Source organism: Schistocerca gregaria, chromosome 4, assembly GCF_023897955.1.
Source record: "Schistocerca gregaria isolate iqSchGreg1 chromosome 4, iqSchGreg1.2, whole genome shotgun sequence".
Taxonomy (NCBI): domain Eukaryota; kingdom Metazoa; phylum Arthropoda; class Insecta; order Orthoptera; family Acrididae; genus Schistocerca; species Schistocerca gregaria.
Window position 1 is genome coordinate 16,826,308 of NC_064923.1, and position 12,632 is coordinate 16,838,939.

The window sequence follows — 12,632 nt, forward strand, 5'->3', positions numbered from 1 at the left end:
GGCACTCTTTAATCTGTGGACGTTCAGAGTGTGATGAAACACACAAATTGCATCTGGACTAAATACAACAGGCACCATGCGGACTTTTCACCATGGGAGAAATGTCTCCAACTGCCTACGAATTTTGATCGATTCCTCGAAGACCAGTAGTGGTTACCAAGCACATCTGGAGGACTCCTGAATTCTGTGGACCTTCTGTGTGTTGACGAAACACAGAAATTGCAACGTGATTGAATACAACAGGCACCATGCGGACTTTTCTGCGTGGGGGTAATGTCTCAAACTGAGTACGCTTTAATCGATTCCTGGAAGACCAGTAGTAGTTTCCGAAGTACATCTGCAGGCATTCGGTATTATGTAGACCATCAAGTGTTTATGAAACACAGAAATTGCATCGGGATTAAGTACAACAGGCACCGTGCGGATTTTTCTCCATGGGAGTAATGTCTCAAACTGTCTAAGCTTTGATCGTTCCCTGGAAGACAAGTAGTACATTAAGAAGCACATCTGGAGGAATTCTGTATCTGTGAACCTTCGGAGTGTTGATCAAACACAGAATTACATCTGGATTGAATACAACAGGCACCATGCGGACTTTTCTCCATGGGAGTAATGTCTCAAACTGTCTACGTTTTCATCGTCCCCTGGAAGACAAGTAGTAGATTAAGAAGCACATCTGGTGGAATTCTGTAATCTGTGGACCTTCAGAGTGTTGATGAAACACAGAAATTGCATCTTGATTGAATACAACAGGCACCATGAGGACTTTTCTCCATAGGAGTAATGTCTCAAAATGTTAACGCTTTGATGGTTCCCTGGAAGACCACTAGCAGTTTCCGAAGCACATCTGGAGGCATTTCGTAATCTGCCAAGCTTCAGAGTGTTAATCAAACACAGAAATTGCAACGGGATTGAATAGAACAGACACCATACGAACTTTTCTCCATGGGAGAAATATCTCAAACCTGTCTAATAATTTTGAACGATTCCTCGAAGACCATTAGTAGTTTCCAAGCCCATCTGGAGGCATTCTGTAATCATTGGACCTTCAGAGTGTTTATGAAACACAGAAATTGGATCGGGATTGGATACAACAGGCACCACTCGGTTTTTTCTCCATGGGAGTTAAGTCTCTAACTGTCTATGCTTTGATCGTTCCCTGGAAGAGCAGTAGTAGTTTCCGAAGCACATCTGGAGGCATTCCGTAATCTGTGAACCTTCAGAGTGTTGATGAAACATTGAAATTGAATTGGGATTGATTACAACAGGCACCATGCGGACTTTTCTCCATGGGAGAAATGTCGCAAACTATCTACGAACTTTGATCAGTTCCTCGACACCAGTTGTAGTTTCCAAGCAAATCTGGAGGCATTCTTTAATCTGTGGACCTTCCGTGTGTTGATGAAACACAGGAATTGCATCGGAATTGAATACAACAGGCACCATGAAGACTTCTCTCCAAGGGAGTAATGTCACAAAATGTCTACGCCTTAATCATTCCCTGGAAAGCCAGTGTAGTTTCGAAACATATCTGGAGGCATCCGTAATCTGTGGAACTTCAGAGTGTTGATGAAACACAGATATTGCATCGGGATAGAATACAACAGGCACCATGCGGACTTTTCCCCATGGGAGTAATGTCTCAAACTGTATACGCTTCGATCGTTCAGTGGAAGACCAGTAGTAGTATCCGAAGCACATCTGGAGGCATTCTGTAAACTGTGGTCCTTCAGAATGTTGAAGAAACACAGAAATTGCATCGGGATTGAATACAACAGGCACCATGTGGATTTTCTCCATATCAGTGTTGTCTCAAACTGTCTACATTTTGATCGTTCCCTGGAAGACAAGTAGTAGATTAAGAAGCACATCTGGAGGCATTCCGTAATCTCTGCAGCTTCAGAGTGTTGATGGAACACAAAAATTGCATCGGGATGGAATACAACAGGCACCATGCGGACTTTTCTCCATGGGAGTATTGTCTCCAAATGTCTACGCTTTAATCATTCCCTGGAAGACCAGTAGTAGTTTCCGAAGCACATCTGGAGGCATTCCGTAATCTTTGGAGCTTCAGAGTGTTGATGAAACACAGAAATTGTGTCGGGATTGAATACAACAGGCACAACGCAGACTTTTCTCCACGGGAGTAATGTCTCAAATTGTATACGCTTCGATCGTTCCCTGGAAGACAAGTAGTAGTTTCCGAAGCACATCTGGAGACATTCCGTAAACAGTGGACCCTCAGAGTGTTGATGAAACACAGAAATTGCATCGGGATTTAATACAAAATGCACCATGCGGACTTTTCACCATGGGAGTAATGCCTCCCAGTGTCTACGCTTAGATCGTTCCCTGGAAGACGAGTAGTAGATTCCGAAACACATTAGGATTCATTCTGTAATCTGTGGACCTACAGAGTGTTGACGAAACACTGAAATTGAATCGGGATTGAATACATTTGGCACTATGAGGACTTATCTCCATGGGCATAATGTCTCACACTGTCTACGCTTCGATCCATTCCTGGGAGACAAGTGCTAGTTTTTGAAGTACATCTGCTGGCATTCGGTATTCTGTAGACCTTCAGAGTGTTGATGAAACACAGAAATTGCATCGGGATTGAATACAACAGGCACCATGTAGAGTTTTCTCCATGGGAGTAATGTCAGAAACTATGTACGCTTCGATCGTTCAGTGGAAGACCAGTAGTAGCTTCCGAAGCACATCTAGGGGCATTCTGTAATCTGTCGTCCTTCCGAATGTTGTAGAAACACATAAATTGCTTCGGGATTGAATACAACAGGCACCATGCGGACTTTTCTCCATGGGAGTAATGTCTGAAACTGTCTACGTTTTCATCGTTCCCTGGGAGACAAGTAGTAGATTAAGAAGCACATCTCGTGGAATTCTGTAATCTGTGGACCTTCAGAGTGTTGATCAAACACAGAAATTGCATCTTGATTGAATACAACAGGCACCATGCGGACTTTTCTCCATAGGAGTAATGTCTCAAAATGTTAACGCTTTGATGGTTCCCTGGAAGACCAGTAGCAGTTTCCGAAGCACATATGGAGGCATTTCGTAATCTAAGGAGCTTCAGAGTGTTGATAGAACACAAAAATTGCATCGGGATTGAATACAACAGGCAGTATGTGGTCTTTATTCCATGGGAGTATTGTCTCAAACAGTCTACGCTTTGATCGCACCCTGGAAGACCAGTAGTAGTTTCATAGGCACATCTGGAGGAATTCTGTAATCTGTGGTCCTTCAGAGTGTTGATGAAACACAGAGAGTGCATCGCGATTGAATACAACAGGCATAATGCAGACTTTTCTCCACCGGAGCAATGTCTCAAATTGTATACGATTTGATCGCTCTCTGGAAGACCACTAGTAGTTTCCGAGGCACATCTGGAGACATTCTGTAAACAGTGGACCTTCAGAGTGTTGATGAAACAAAGAAATTGCATCGTGATATAGTACAAAAGGCACTATGCGGACTTTTCTCCATGGGAGTAATGCCTCCCAGTGTCGACGCTTAGATCGTTCCCTGGAAGACGAGTAGTAGTTTGCGAAACACATCTGGACTCATTCTGTAATCTGTGGATCTTCAGAGTGTTGATGAAACACTGAAATTGCATCGGGATTGGATACAACTGGCACCATGCGGACTTTTCTCCATGGGAGTAGTGTCTCAAACTGTCTACGTTTTGGTCGTTCCCTGGAAGACCAGTAGTAGTTTCGGAAGTACATCTGGAGGCATTCGGTAATCTGTGGTCCTTCAGAGTGTTGATGTAACACAGAAATTACATCGGGATTGAATACAACAGGCACCATGCGGACTTTCCTCCATGAGAGTAATGTCTCAAACTATCTACGCTTTAATCGTGCCCTGGAAGACCAGTAGTAGTTTCGGAAGTACATCTGGAGGCATTCGGTAATCTGTAGACTTTCAGAGTCTTGATGAAATATAGAAATTGCATCGGGATTAAATACAAGAGGCACGAAGCTGACCTATCTCGATAGGAGAAATGTCTCTAACTGTCTACGAATTTTGATCGATTCCTCGAAGACCAGTAGCAGCTTCCAAGCACATCTGGAAGCATTTTGTAATCATTGGACATTCAGAGTGTTGATGAGACACAGAAATTGCATCGGGATTGGATACAACAGGCACCATGCGGACTTTTCTCCATGGGAGTAGTGCCTCCCAGTGTCTACGCTTTGATCGTTCCCTGGAAGACCAGTAGTAGTTTCCGAAGCACATCTGGAGGCATTCCGTAATCTGTGGATCTTCAGAGTGTTGATGAAACACTGAAATTGCATCGGGATTGGATACAACTGGCACCATGCGGACTTTTCTCCATGGGAGTAGTGTCTCAAACTGTCTACGCTTTGGTCGTTCCCTGGATGACAATTAGTAGATTAAGAAGCACATCTGGAGGCATTCTGTAATCGTTGTAACTTCAGAGTGTTGACGAAACACAGAAATGGCAACGGGATTGGATACAACAGACAACATGCGGACTTTTCTCCATGGGAGTTATGTCTCAAACTGTCTACGCTTTGATCCTTCCCTGGAAGACCTGTAGTAGTTTCCGAAGCACATCTGGAGATATTCTGTAATCAGTGTTCCTTCAGCGTGTTGATGAAACACAGAATATGCATCGGGATTGAATATAACAGGCACCATGCGGACTTTTCTCCATGGGAATAATGTCTCAAACTGTCTAAGCTTTGATCCTTCCCTGAAAGACAAGTAGTAGTTTCCGAAACTAATCAGAATTCATTCTCTAATCTGTGTAAATTCAGAATGTTGATGAAACAGAGAAATTGCATCGGGATTGAATACAACAGGTACCATGCGGTCTTTTCTCCAAGGGAGTAATGTCTCAAACAGTTTACCTTTGATCGTTCCCTGGAAGACCAGTAGTAGTTACCAAGGCACATGTGGTGGCATTCTATAATCTGTGGGGCTCCAGCGTGTTAACGAAACACAGAAATTGCATCGGGATTGAATACAACAGGCACCATGCGGACTTTTCTCCATGGGAGTAATGCCTCCAAATGTCTACGCTTTAATCATTCCCTGGAAGACCAGTAGTAGTTTCCGAAGCACATTTGGAGGCATTCCGTAGTCTTTGGAGCTTCAGAGTGTTGATAAAACACAGAAATTGCGTCGGGATTGAATACAACAGGCACAATGCAGACTTTTCTCCACGGGAGTAATGTTTCAAACTGTATACGCTTCGATCGTTCCCTGGAAAAGCAGTAGTAGTTTCCGAAGCACATCTGGAGACATTCCGTAAACAGTGGACCTTCAGAGTGTTGATGAAACACAGAAATTTCATCGGGATTGGATACATCCGGCACCATGAGGACTATTCTCTATAAGATTAATATCTCAAACTGTAAACGTTTTGATCGTTCCCTGGAAGACCAGTAGTAGTTTGCGAAGCACATCAGGAGGCATTCTGTAATCTGTGGTCCTTCAGAATGTTGCAGAAAGACAGAAATTGCATCGCGATTGAATACAACACGTTACATGTGGACTTTCTCCATGGCAGTGTTGTCTCAAACTGTTTACATTTTGATTGTTCCCTGGAAGACAAGTAGTAGATTAAGAAGCACACCTGGAGGCATTCCGTAATCTGTGGAGCTTCAGAGTGTTAATGAAACAAAGAAATTACATCGGGATTGATAACAACAGGCAGCATGCGGAGTTTTCTCCATTGGAGTAATGTCACAAACTGTCTACGCTTCGATCATTCAGTGGAAGACCAGTAGTAGTTAACGAAGCACATCTGGGGGCATTCTGTAATCTGTGGTCCTTCAGAGTGTTGATGTAACACAGAAATTACATCGGGATTGAAAACAACAGGCACCATGCGGACTTCTCTCCATGTGAGAAATTTCTCTAACTATCTACGAATTTTGATTAGAACCTCGAAGACCAGTTGTAGTTTCCAAGTTGATGAAACACAGAAATTGCATCTTGATTTTCATACAAGAGGCACCATGCGGAGTTTTCTCCATGGGAGTTATGTCTCAAACTGTCTACGCTTTGATCCTTCCCTGGAAGACCTGTAGTAGTTTCCGAAGCACATCTGGAGGCATTCTGTAATCAGTGTTCCTTCAGCGTGTTTTTGAAACACAGAAATTGCATCGGGATTGAATACAACAGGCACCATGCTGACTTTCTCCATGGGAGTAATGTCTCAAACTGTCTACATTTTCATCGTTCCCTGGAAGACAAGTAGTAGATTAAGAAGCACATCTGGAGGCATTCGGTAATCTGTGGAGCTTCAGAGTGTTGATTTAACACAAAAATTGAATCGGGATTGCATACAACAGGCACCATGAGGACTTTTCTCCATGGGAGTTATGTCTCAAACTGTCTACGCTTTAATCATTCCCTGGAAGACCTGTAGTAGTTTCCAAAAGCACATCTAGAGGCTTTCTGTAATCGGTGGATCTTCAGAGTGTAAACGAAACACAGAAATGCATCGGGATTGATACAACAGGCACCATGCAGACTTTTCTCCATGGGAGTAATGTCTCAAACTGTAAACGTTTTGATCGTTCCCTGGAATACCAGTAGTAGTTTGCGAAGTACATCTGGAGCCATTCTGTTATCTGTGGACATTCAGAGTGTTGATGGAACACAGAAATTACATCGGGATTGAATACAACAGGCACCATGCGGACTTCTCTCCATGGGAGTAATGTCTCAAACTGTCTACGCTTTAATCATTCCCTGGAAGACCAGTAGTAGTTTCCGAAGCACATCTGGAGGCATTCCGTAATCTGTGGAGCTTCAGAGTGTTGATGAAACACAGAAATTGCATCGGGATTGAATACAACAGGCACCATGCGGACTTTTCTCCATGGGAGTAATGCCTCCCAGTGTCTACGCTTTGATCGTTCCCTGAAAGACAAGTAGTAGTTTCCGAAACTATTCAGGATTCATTCTCTAATCTGTGTAAATTCAGAGTGTTGATGAAACAGAGAAATTGCATCGGGATTGAATACAACAGGTACCATGCGGTCTTTTCTCCAAGGGAGTAATGTCTCAAACAGTTTACCTTTGATCGTTCCCTGGAAGACCATTAGTAGTTACCAAGGCACATCTGGTGGCATTCTGTAATCTGTGGGGCTCCAGAGTGTTAATGAAACACAGAAATTGCATCGGGATATAATACAACAGGCACCATAGGGACTTTTCACCATGGGAGTAATTTCTCATACTGTGTACGCTTTAATCGGTTCCAGGAAGACCAGGAGTAGTTTCCAACGCCTATCTGGAACCATTCTGTAATCGGTGGACCTTCAGAGTCTTGATGAAACACAGAAATTGCATCGGGATTAAATACAACAGGCACGATGCTTACTTTTCTCCATGGGAGAAATGTCTCTAAGTGCCTACGAATTTTGATCGATTGCTCGAAGACCAGTAGTAGTTTCCAAGCACATCTAAAGGCACTCTGTAATCTTTGGGCCTTCCGAGTGTTGATGAAACACAGAAATTGCATCGGGATAGATTACAATAGGCACCATGCGGACTTTTCTCCATGTGAGTAATGTCTCAAACTATCTACGTTTCAATCGTTCAGTGGAAGTCCAGTAACAGTTTCCGAAGCACATCTGGAGGCATTCCGTAATCTGTGGACCTTCAGAATATGAAGAATCACAGCAATTGCTTCGGGATTGAATACAACAGGCACCATGCGGACTTTCTCCATGGGAGTAATGTCTCAAACTGTCTACATTTTCATCGTTCCCTGGAAGACAAGTAGTAGATTAAGAAGCACATCTGGAGGCATTCGGTAATCTGTGGAGCTTCAGAGTGTTGATTAAACACAAAAATTGAATCGGGATTGCATACAACAGGCACCATGAGGACATTTCTCCATTGGAGTAATGTCACAAACTGTCTACGCTTCGATCATTCAGTGGAAGACCAGTAGTAGTTAACGAAGCACATCTGGCGGCATTCTGTAATCTGTGGTCCTTCAGAGTGTTGATGTAACACAGAAATTACATCGGGATTGAAAACAACAGGCACCATGCGGACTTTCCTCCTTGAGAGTAATGTCTCAGACTATCTACGCTTTAATCGTTCCCTGGAAGACCAGTAGTAGTTTCGGAAGTCCATCTGGAGGCATTCGTTAATCTGTAGACCTTCAGAGTCTTGATGAAATATAGAAATTGCATCGGGATTAAATACAAGAGGCACGAAGCTGACCTTTCTCGATAGGAGAAATGTCTCTAATTGTCTACGAATTTTGATCGATTAATCGAAGACCAGTAGTAGTTTCCAAGCACATATGGAGGCATTTTGTAATCATTGGACCTTCAGAGTGTTGATAAAACACAGAAATTGCATCGGGATTGGATAGTACAGGCACCATGCGGACTTTTCTCCACGGGAGTAATGTCTCAAACTGTATACGCTTCGATCGTTCCCTGGAAGACCAGTAGTAGTTTCCGAAGCACATCTGGAGACATTCCGTAATCAGTGGATCTTCAGAGTATTGATGAAACGCAGAAATTGCATCGGGATGGGATACAACCGGCACCATGAGCACTTTTCTCCATGGGATTAATGTCTCAAACTGTAAACGTTTTGATCGTTCCCTGGAATACCAGTAGTAGTTTGCGAAGCACATCTGGAGCCATTCTGTAATCTGTGGTCCTTGAGAAGGTTGCAGAAACACATAAATTGGATCGGGATTGAATACAAGAAGCACCATGCGGACTTTTCACCATGGGAGAAATGTCTCAAGCTGTCTATTAATATTTACGATTCCTCGAACACCATTAGTAGATTCCAAGCATATCTGGAGGCATTCTGTAAACATTGGACCTTCAGACTGTTGATGAAACACTGAAATAGCATCGGGATTGGATACCACTGGAACCATGAGGACTTTTCTCCATGGGAGTAATGTCTCAAACTGTCTACACTTTAATCATTCCATGGAAGGCCAGTAGTAGTTTCCGATGCACATCTGGAGGCATTCTGTAAACAGTGTTCCTTCAGCGTGTTGATGAAACACAGAAAATGCATCGGGATTGAATATAACAGGCACCATGCGGACTTTCTCCATGGGAGTAATGTCTCAAACTGTCTACATTTTCATCGTTCCCTGGAAGACAAGTAGTAGATTAAGTAGCACATCTGGAGGCATTCGGTAATCTGTGGACCTTCAGAGTGTAGATTTAACACAAAAATTGAATCGGGATTGCATACAACAGGCACCATGAGGACTTTTCTCCATGGGAGTTATGTCACAAACTGTCTACGCTTCGATCATTCAGTGGAAGACCTGTAGTAGTTAACGAAGCACATCTGGGGGCATTCTGTAATCTGTGGTCCTTCAGAGTGTTGATGTAACACAGAAATTACATCGGGATTGAAAACAACAGGCACCATGCGGACTTTCCTCCTTGAGAGTAATGTCTCAGACTATCTACGCTTTAATCGTTCCCTGGAAGACCAGTAGTAGTTTCGGAAGTACATCTGGAGGCATTCGTTAATCTGTAGACCTTCAGAGTCTTGATGAAATATAGAAATTGCATCGGGATTAAATACAAGAGGCACGAAGTTGACCTTTCTCGATAGGAGAAATGTCTCTAATTGTCTACGAATTTTGATCGATTAATCGAAGACCAGTAGTAGTTTGCAAGCACATATGGAGGCATTTTGTAATCATTGGACCTTCAGAGTGTTGATAAAACACAGAAATTGCATCGGGATTGGATACAACAGGCACCATGCGGACTTTTCTCCACGGGAGTAATGTCTCAAACTGTATACGCTTCGATCGTTCCCTGGAAGACCAGTAGTAGTTTCCGAAGCACATCTGGAGACATTCCGTAATCAGTGGATCTTCAGAGTATTGATGAAACACAGAAATTGCATCGGGATGGGATACAACCGGCACCATGAACACTTTTCTCCATGGGATTAATGTCTCAAACTGTAAACGTTTTGATCGTTCCCTGGAATACCAGTAGTAGTTTACGAAGCACATCTGGATTCATTCTGTAATCCGTGGACCTTCAGAGTGTTGATGAAACACAGAAATTGCATCGGGATTAAATACAACAGGCACCATGCGGACCTTTCTCCTTAGGAGAAATGTCTTAAACAGTCTACGAATTTTGATCGATCCCTCTAAGACCTGTAGTAGTTTCAAAGCATATCCGGAGGCATTCTGTAATCTGTGGACATTCGGAGTGTTGATGAAACACAGAAAGTGAATCGGAATTGAATACAACAGGCACCATGCGGACTTTTCCCCATAGGAGTAATGTCTCAAACTGTCTACGCTTCGATCGTTCATTGGAAGTCCAGTAACGGTTTCCGAAGCACATCTGGATTCATTCTGTATTCTGTGGTCCTTCAGAATGTTGAAGAAACACAGAAATTGCAACGGGATTGAATACAACAGGCACCGTGCGGACTTTCTCCATGGGAGTAATGTCTCAATCTGTCTTCATTTTGATCGTTCCCTGGGAGACAAGTAGTAGATTAAGAAGCACATCTGGAGGCATTCTGTAATCTGTGGACCTCCAGAGTGTTGATGAAACGCAGAAATTGCATCGGGATTGAATACAACAGGCACCATGCAGTTTCTTCTCAATGGGAGTAATGTCTCAAACTGTCTACATTTTGGCCGATTCCTGGGAGACCTGTAGAAGTAACCGAAGCTCATCTGGAGGCATTCTGTAATCTGTGGACCTTCAGAATGTTAAAGAAACACAGAAATTGCATCGGGATTGAGTACAACACGCCCCATGCGGACTTTCTCCATGGGAGTAATTTCTCAAACTGTCTACATTTTGATCGTTTCCTGGAAGACAAGTAGTAGATTAAGAAGCACATCTGGAGGCATTCCGTAATCCATGGAGCTTCAGAGTGTTGATGAAACACAGACATTGCATCGGGATTGAATACAACAGGCACGATGCTTACTTTTCTCCATGGGAGAAATGTCTCTAAGTGATTACGAATTTTGATCGATTCCACGAAGACCAGTAGTAGTTTCCAAGCACATCTAAAGGCACTCTGTAATCTGTGGGCCTTCCGAGTGTTGATGAAACACAGATATTGCATCGGGATAGAATACAGTAGGCACCATGCGGACTTTTCTCCATGTGAGTAATGTGTCAAACTATCTACGCTTAAATCGTTCAGTGGAAGTCCAGTAACAGTTTCCGAAGCACATCTGGAGGCATTCCGTAATCTGTGGACCTTCAGAATGTTGAAGAATCACAGATATTGCATCGGGATTGAATACAACAGGCACCATGCGGACTTTCTCCATTAGAGTAATGTCTCAAACTGTCTACATTTTCATCGTTCCCTGGATGACAAGTAGTAGATAAAGAAGCACATCTGGAGGCATTCGGTAATCTGTGGAGCTTCAGAGTGTTGATTTAACACAAAAATTGAGTCGGGATTGCATACAACAGGCACCATGAGGACTTTTCTCCATGGGAGTTATGTCTCAAACTGTCTACACTTTAATCATTCCCTGGAAGACCTGTAGTAGTTTCCAAAGCACATCTAGAGGCTTTCTGTAATCGGTGGATCTTCAGAGTGTTAACGAAACACAGAAATGCATCGGGATTGATACAACAGGCACCATGCGGACTTTTCTCCATGGGAGTAATGTCTCAAACTGTAAACGTTTTGATCGTTCCCTGGAATACCAGTAGTAGTTTGCGAAGCACATCTGGAGCCATTGTGTTATCTGTATACATTCAGAGTGTTGATGGAACACAGAAATTAAATCGGGATTGAATACAACAGGCACCATGCGGACTTTTCTCCATGGGAGTAATGTCTCATACTGTCTACGCTTTAATCATTCCCTGGAAGGCCAGTAGTAGTTTCCGAAGCACATCTGGAGGCATTCCGTAATCTGTGGAGCTTCAGAGTGTTGATGAAACACAGAAATTGTATCGGGATTGAATACAACAGGCACCATGCGGACTTTTCTCCATGGGAGTAATGCCTCCCAGTGTCTACGCTTTGATCGTTCCCTGGAAGACCAGTAGTAGTTTCCGAAGCACATATGGAGGCATTCCGTAATCAGTGGACCTTCAGAGTGTTGATGCAACACTGAAATTGAATCGGGATTGAATACAACAGGCACAATGCGGACTTCTCTCCATGGGAGAAATGTCTCAAACTATCTACGAATTTTGATCAGTTCCTCGAAGACCAGTTGTAGTTTCCAAGCACATCTGGAGGCATTCTGTAATCTGTGGACCTTCCGAGTGTTGATGAAACACAGAAATTGCAACGGGATTGGATACAACAGACAACATGCGGACTTTTCTCCATGGGAGTTATGTCTCAAACTGTCTACGCTTTGATCCATCCCTGGAAGATCTGTAGTAGTTTCCGAAGCACATCTGGAGGCATTCCGTAATCTGTGGATCTTCAGAGTGTTGATGAAACACTGAAATTGCATCGGGATTGGATACAACTGGCACCATGCGGACTTTTCTCCATGGGAGTAGTGTCTCAAACTGTCTACGCTTTGATCGTTCCCTGGATGACAAGTAGTAGATTAAGAAGCACATCTGGAGGCATTCTGTAATCGTTGGAACTTCAGA